Below are 6,848 nucleotides of genomic sequence, written 5' to 3'. Positions count from 1 at the left end.
TCTTTTCTTGATCCTCAAGAGCAATAGGAATTTGATGGTAGTTGGTATATTCATCTAAAAAATAAAAATATTTGTGCACAGCAAGTCTATCTAATATTTGGTCTAGGAATGGTAAAGGGAAGTGATCTTTCCTAGTGGCAGTGTTTAATTTTCTATAATCAATGCAAATAAGCGACCCAGTAACTTATCTGATAGGTATTAATTCATTATTCTCTTTTTCTTCAACAGTTACCCCTCCTTTCTTAGGAACATAATGAATTGTACTTAACTAGGCACTATCTGAAATAGGATGTTTGTTTTGATGTGGCTTTGTAATTTTTTCCTATTCTCAAATTTTTTCATGTTTTGACTACTTCTTTCATCATTGGGTTCAATCTCATTTGTGGATCAACTCTTGGTTTATATTATTCATCTATTATAATTCTATGCATACAGATCGAAGGACTGATTCCTTTATTATTAGCTATAGTCCAACCAAAAGCTTTCTTATTTCTTTTTAATGTATCCAAAAGTCTTTGCTCTTGTAAATCATTTAACTCTAAAGATATAATAACAAGCAATGTAGATGAGTTTCCCAGAAACACATACTTCAAGTGGTTAGGCAATGTTTTCAACTCAAGTTCAGGTGGTTTTATAATTGATGGAACTAGATTCTTATCAGCATTTCCTTCAATATCCAACATCTCAAATCTTTCTTGAACATAATCTAATTCTTCATTTTCTATTTCATCCAAAATAACTTCATCTTTATCTTCAAAATCTTTTTTTTCTTCAAAATATTCTTTAAAATGCTCGTTCAATAGTTGTTCACTAATTTCCATACGAAAACATTCATTGTCTCTGTCAACAGCAGCGTATTTCATAGATTTCACAATGTTAAAAGTCATTTCTTGATTATTAATTCTCATAGTTAATTCTCCCTTTTGAACATATATAATAGCTCTTCCAGTAGCTAAAAAAGGGTTCGCTAAAAATATAGGTATTCCTTTATCTTCCTCCATATTTAAAATAATAAAATCCACAGGAAAGATAAATTTATCAACTTTTACTAACACATCTTCTACAACTCCCTTAGGATAAGTACCTGAACGATCTGCTAACTGAAGAGTTACAGAAATAGGTGAGACTTCTCTTAATCTTAATCTTTTGAAAATTGATGGAGGCATAAGATTAATGTTGGCTTCCAAATCACATAATGCTCTTCCATAAAATTTTTCACCAATAGCACACGGTAAAATGAAACTACCAGAATCTTTTAATTTTTCAGGAAGATTTTTCTGAATAATTGTACTACACTCTTTGCTAAGTGCAACCGACTCATTATCAATGAACTTCTTTTTCTTGTTCAACATATATTTCATAAACTTCACATAATTAGGCATTTGCTCTAAAGCTTCTATGAAAAGAATATTTACCATTAATTTCTTAAGAATTTTTATAAACATAGAAAATTGTTTATCTTTTTTGTGTTGTTTCATTCTTTGAGGAAACAGTGGTGGAGGTTTCTTCGTAGTAATTTTCATTGGTGTAAGTGGAAATTCTAAATCTCGATATTCATGATCTTTTTCTTTTTCTGAATCTACTTTCTCTTTTTCTGTTTTTGTTTCTTTATGCACTCTTATTTCCAATTCTTTTCCACTTTATAAATGCATCAGTCTTATATGTTCTTTTCCTTGATCTTTAGGATTTAATTCCATAATACTAGGAAAAGTTCCCAATGTTTGGTTACTAAGCGCAGTTGCGATATGCCCCAATTGGTTTTCAATATGCTTGATAGTAGTTCCTTAATTTTGTAGCTGGTTTTCTTGAATTTATAATTGATTTCCTTGATTTGGCAATTGTTGACCCATGTTCAGTATCAGCTTTTCCATAGAAAACTTCTATTCCTTAAATTGAGTGTTACTGTTAAATCTTAGAGGGTAAGAAGGTATATAATTAACATTTCCTTGGTTGGATGAATTTCCCAATGGGTTTATTGGGTTGTTTGCCCATTGTTGATTTGTAGAAGAATTATTATTCCAATTAAAGTTAGGATGACTCTTCCAACCTGGGTTATAATAGTTCAAATAAGGATTATTGGGTCTATTGTTAAAAGCATTTAGAGTCTCAAAAGAAGGTTTAAAACCCACAAATTGAGCAGATGAATTCTCTTCCATCATAGTAGGTGTTGGAGAATAATTCATTCCATAATGATCTAATTTCTTTGATATTGCAGCAATTTGGGAAGCTAACATAGATATTGCATCAGAATCGTGGATACTAGCTACTCTTTTAGGATTTATCCTTTGAGAGGGCCATTGAAAATTGTTGGTAGCCATCTCTTCTATTAACAAATAAGCCTCATCAAAAGGTTTTGACATTAAAGAACCACCAGTCGCAACATCTATAATCGATCTAAGAGATTCCACTAATACATTGTAAGAAGTTTGAATTATCAACCAATCTGGTAACAAATGATGTGGGCACTTCCTAAGAAGATCTTTAAATCTCTCCTAAGCTTCATATATCGACTCTCCATCAATCTGACAAAATGATTATATGTCATTTCTAAGTTTAGTAGTTTTGGATGGAGGAAAATATTTGGATAGAAATTTCTGTGAAAGTTCTCCCCAAGTTCTAATAGATCCAGGTGCTAACGAGTTTAACAACATCTTAGCCTTATCCCTAAGTGAAATAGGAAAAAGTCTAAGTCTAACAGCATCGTTCGAAACTCTGTCATATTTAAAGGTAGCATAAAGGTCTAAAAACTAGTTAGGTGTAAATTAGGATCTTCATTTGGTGTACCTCCGAATAGATTATTTTGTACCATTTGGATAATAGCAGGTTTGAGCTCAAATGAATTAGCAGCTACAACAGAATTTTGAATAGATAAGTGAATTTGATCTGCGTAGGACTTGCATAATCTCGTAGAGGTCTCGATTGATGTTCATTTTCTATTCATTGATTGTTCACATTGGTTTCCATTGTGTCGGGATTTCTAGGTTCTTTTCTTAGTTTTCTAATTCTCCTAACAGTGCATTCTAATTCTGATTCGTAGGGTATAAGTTTTTTAGTTCCAAATTTATGCATACAATTGAAATCCGTACATATACAATTGAAATCCGTACATCAATTGAAATCCGTACATAGAAAAATAGTTAAATAAATATGAAAATAAGTTGCAATTCAAGTAAAAGTTTTCTAATAGTCCTAATTTTTAGATCTAATTTTTACTCCCTGACAACGGTGCCAAAAACTTGACAGCGACTTTATATATGCTCAAAAATACAAGAATTTGATACTGCTGCTAAAAGATTTAAATGCTCGGCAACGGCGCCAAAAACTTGACAACAGTTATAGATTTGATAAAGATGTGTATAAAATATTCAATAATTGTAAAGTCACACTTATCAACGCAAGTATACGTATCGCTCAAGTAATACATGACTCTAATGGAGTCCTGGATATCGATCCCACATGGAGTAATATTAGAGTCTATGAACTTAAGATTTAGAAAATCAATACTTAATCACAACAACATAGTTCAAATTGCATATTTTTCACTAATAGGAAATTAACATAAAAATGTAATTTTAATAAACTCTCAATCCACTAATTCTACTAATAAAGTTTCTAATGTGAAGTTCCATATATAAGAAATCATCATTCTCCTTGTCTATAAATTTAATTGAATGGAAAAATTGAATCGAATCAAATTGTATTGTGCCAAATAGGAGCATACCTATTCTTTACCCTTTGGAGCAGGCATAAATAACATTGACTAATCCTATGCTAGGTTACTGAATCTGAGGCTAGGCTGGGAGGATACCAACTCTCATTTCGAAGCTCCCACATACCCCTCACTAGAGGGCTAACATCTACACTTATTGACCCAAACGATCGGACCAAATTAAGGATTTTAGTCTATCACTCTAAAATCTCCAATTCAATGCCCGATAATTTTTATTTCCCTATTTATTTGCACCCAAATTTTAAGGACTTTGACCTCCCTAAGTCTTGGATGTAATCCTCACTTTAGTTTGAAAACTCATCATATTTTAACAAATCAATTCGCAAGATTAAAAGTAAATTAAGATTAAAGTGAAAGATCACCACAACTTCTTTAACATTCTCATGGTACAACCAATTCAAATCACCATTTCACAAAATCTCAAGACAAGGAGAAAGACAGAGAAAAACAGAGAAAACTACAAGACAGAGAAAACTACTCAGAACTCATAGAGAAGATAAGACAAAACTTGGATTTCATATATAAAAGCAACGTCATACAAACAATAATTAGTAAAACTAACTTATCTCGAATTCCTCCCCAAGTAAATCCTCGAAGTTCCTCTGAATCTCTTCCTTCCCTTACAACACACAGAATTCTCCTTCGAAACAGCTAGGAGGAAGAAATCTCTCACTTTCCTTCCACTCTTACAATCTCTCGAAGAATTCCTCACAATACCTAACCCTAAATTACACTTCCCTGGACACCTGTAGACCTCTCCACACTCTCTGGACACTCTAGACTCTCTTTTTTAGCCTCTAAAATGTTTCTCTTAAAGTTGTAGAAGAGTTTTCAAGAGTTGCCTTAGCATCCCTTCAAAAATTGTCCACATTCAACGCATCTATTGAGAGAACCGTCGTTCTTACCGTCGGCGACCACAATGGCATCATCGGGGCATCATCGGTGGCCCTCTAGAATATTTAATTCTGGACTCTCAGGAAAAACCCGACGTCGCCGGCGTCGATGGCGTCGTCAGCACCCAAGATCAAATCTTCATATTTTTGTCCTTTTTGCTCCAAATTCACTCCTTTTTGCATCTTTTTGCTCCAATGACCATAATTCAACATACCTGCAACAAAACATCAAAAATACCTTTCTTTAAAGTGCAGTATCATCAAAATCAGTGTAAAATAGGTATGCAAATCTCAACATATTTTTCTTTGGTCAGAACACAATCTCAAGAGAGGGAACATAACAATCATGAAAGAGTATATGAAAGAACGTGGAGAAGGTTAAATCAATACAATTTCGATTGACCCTACTGTTTCAATTGATCCTTAAGTAGTCGATAATGGAAGGAACACAGTTTGGATGAAATCTTTAAAGAAGATACTGAATCAGATTCAGAATGCTTTAGTACAGGCCACAATTCAGAATCCAAAACTTGCTAAACTAGTTTTATCAATTACAATAGAAGAAGATTCGAAGAAGAAGATTGAAGAATTCACCGAAAAGCCAAAGAGTGAAATGAAATTTGATTATCCAAGATTAGTTTCCACAGATTTGGGAGAGAAATCTCTCAAACCCCTGATTTTGTATGAGTTTTTCTTTGCTCCTCTAGCGACACGTAATACTATGAAATTTGATTATGGCTATGTTTTAGCTGTATCCGCAGATGATGTGATTGATAATAACTAATCCAACCCAATAATAATCTCAATCCTCATAATGATTCTCAAATTGTATAGAATTTTGATAGATGTACTGATAATCTGGGAAATGATATTGAGGATAATGATGTTGATTCAGAAATTGATGTGCCCGTATTTGAATTTTACGGATCGTCAATTGCAATAGAATTAGAATCTTCAAAATTAGATGAAGCCTTAGGAGAATCAACTACTCTGGCTCATGTGGAGGCAGTACCCGAGTTTATTCAAGACTTAGAAGAGAGAACAGAGATAAAATTGAGAAGCAGAAAAGTATTTCTTCCAAAAATGGGTCCAAAGGACAAGTCCAAACATGTGGTTGTTCAAGACGACCCAACTCCATTAATTGATGAAGTACCTATTCAGAGAGAGGATGGAGAATTAAGAAAAAAAGTGGATTACAATATACTAGCCCATCTTAGGAGATTACCTGCTAATTTGAGTATATACGATGCCCTGATTCTATTAAAGGAAATGAGAGAGGCTTTAGTGAAAGCTTTACTTGATCCAAAAATCTTTTTAGCTCAACTTGCTAGTACTTCCTTAGATGAGGTTTGTTCATTAAGGGAACAAGTAAAAATAACATTTACAAATGATGATTTACTGCTTGGTACTGCTGATCATAACCTTCCGTTGCATATTTCTATCAATATCGGTAACTTCATGCTCTCTAGAGTATTAGGGGATCCAAGAGCATCCATTACTTTACAGACTTTGGCATATTTGGACATAGACGCAAGACAATTGACTGCTGATAAGATAATGTTAAGAGGCTTTAATCAGAAAGGGGAAAGAGCTCTTGGATCAATTACGTTACTGATAAAAATTGGAGAATTAGTAACAATTGCAAAATTCCATATCATTGACTCTAAGACTTCATTGAATGCTCTCTTGGGCCGACCCTGGATTCATGAAAATAGTTTGGTTCCTTCGTCACTACATCAATGCATAAAATATTTTTTAGAAGGACAAGAATATTTTATACAAGGAGATCTACAACCGTTTTCAATTCATGAAGTGGTTATTCATGAAGATGCCACTTACTATACTCCTCTAAAAAAGAATGTCCCATCTCCAGCTATTCTTGTAAGTAAAGTGAATGATCCATAAGATATACAAAGACAAGACTACTCAGTATTGATTCAATGACCTTTTATCATTCCTTTACAATAAAAGGGTGAGAGTTTCCCTAGAATTCGTATTCGAGGTCGAGGCAGGGGACGAGGTTGTGGAAGGAACGATAGGATTGTTGAATAAAAATATTAAATTATCAATATTGGTTTGGAAGACAATTTTAAAGATGAGAAAGTCAAGAAGGCTGCAATGACAGTTAACTAGAAGAAACCTCAGTTTCAAATCGATCTAGAAGACGAAGAGAAATGTGAGTACAGCTCAATGTATGATCAGATTAATCACTATGTACAAACTGT

This window comes from Phalaenopsis equestris, unplaced genomic scaffold (assembly GCF_001263595.1).
Source record: "Phalaenopsis equestris unplaced genomic scaffold, ASM126359v1 Scaffold212405, whole genome shotgun sequence".
In the NCBI taxonomy this organism is placed as follows: Eukaryota; Viridiplantae; Streptophyta; class Magnoliopsida; order Asparagales; family Orchidaceae; genus Phalaenopsis; species Phalaenopsis equestris.
This window is presented reverse-complemented; position numbering follows the sequence as displayed.